Source organism: Microcaecilia unicolor, chromosome 3, assembly GCF_901765095.1.
Source record: "Microcaecilia unicolor chromosome 3, aMicUni1.1, whole genome shotgun sequence".
Lineage (NCBI taxonomy): Eukaryota > Metazoa > Chordata > Amphibia > Gymnophiona > Siphonopidae > Microcaecilia > Microcaecilia unicolor.
Window position 1 is genome coordinate 2,199,642 of NC_044033.1, and position 1,872 is coordinate 2,201,513.

The window sequence follows — 1,872 nt, forward strand, 5'->3', positions numbered from 1 at the left end:
CTGTTATGCAATTGTTTAACTTTGGTGTAGGCTTACTTGAGCTGCATGTCTTTCTGTAGGTCTGACTAAGCTCCAAGAGGGGTAACGGATATATACAATGCTTCCCATACTTCCAGGTCATTATGCATATGTCAAGATCCATGCATGACCTTGGTTAATATAAATTTTCCTAGGATTGACCATTTTTGCTGTATGAGGCAACCTCATACTTGCTATCCACTTATTAGTGCTCATGATTGGATGCCAATGATGAGTACTAGTAAGGTCCAGGAATCCCGACCTGTTTAAGGATTCTGAATACCTACAACCTTAAACAGCCTATTAGTATGATCCACCTGAAATTGCTATTACCCGCATACCTATATTTCATGGGATTTTGTAAATGAGCTCATGGATTAGTCCCATTCATAAAAACATTTCTCGCTACAGGTTTGAGTAAGTCTCAACCGAAAACTAAACAAATTGTACCAGTTGATCTTAAGACTCAGATAATTTGATGGCCTCATAGAATACCTTCTGGAACGGATGGTACCAAGGTACGTTAACCCTGGTGTCACCCTATGGGATAGGGTGAAGAGGGGAATGTTAATATATGGCCTGGCTTTAGATCTACCACTGGAATAGTGATGGGTAGAGCTATGCAGCCTAGAACAACTGGAAAAAAGTACTAAGTAGGCCAAACATTTTAGTCGCCCTTCGCTGCACCTTTTCCAATTCCACTATATCTTTCTTGAGATGCGGCAACCAGAACTGAACACAATACTCAAGGTGCGGTCGCACCACGGAGTGATACAATGGCATTATAACATCCTCACACCTGTTTTCCATACCTTTCCTAATAATACCCAACATTCTATTCGCTTTCCTGGCCGCAGCAGCACACTGAGCAGAAGGTTTCAGTGTATTATCGACGACGACACCCAGATCCCTTTCTTGGTCCGTAACTCCTAACGTAACATAGTAGATGACGGCAGAAAAAGACCTGCACGGTCCATCCAGTCTGCCCAACAAGATAAACTCACATGTGTTTACCTTACCTTGATTTGTACCTGTCTTTTTCAGGGCACAGACCGTATAAGTCTGCCCAGCACTATCCCCTCCTCCCAACCACCAGCCCCACCTCCCACCACCGTCTCTGGCACAGACCGTATAAGTCTGCCCAGCACTATTCCCCGCCTCCCAACCACCAGTCCCGTCTCCCACCACTGGCTCTGGCACAGCCCTTTTAAGTCTGCCCACCACTATCCTCGCCTCCTGACCACCAACCCCTCTTCCCCCCACCGGCTCTGCCATCCAATTTCGGCTAAGCTCCTGAGGATCCAATCCTTCTGCACAGGATTCCTTTATGTATATCCCACGCATGTTTGAATTCCGTTACCGTTTTCATCTCCACCACCTCCCGCGGGAGGGCATTCCAAGCATCCACCGCTCTCTCTGTGAAACATGGAACCTTGCATGACGTAGCTATAATTCGGGTTCTTTTTTCCCACATGCATCACCTTGCACTTGCTCACATTAAACGTCATCTGCCATTTAGCCTCCCAGTGTCATAAGGTCCTTCTGTAATTTTTCACAATCCTGTCGCAAGTTAACGACTTTGAATAACTTTGTGTTATCAGCAAATTTAATTACCTCGCTAGTTACTCCCATCTCTAAATCATTTATAAATATATTAAAAAGCAGTGGTCCTTGTACAGACCCCTGAGGAACCCCACTAACTACCCTTCTCCATTGTGAATACTGCCCATTTAAACCCACTCTCTGTTTCCTATCCTTCAACCTGTTTTTAATCCACAATAGGACATTTCCTCCTATCCCATGACCCTCCAATTTTCTCTGTAGCCTTTCATGAGGTACCTTGTCAAACGCCTT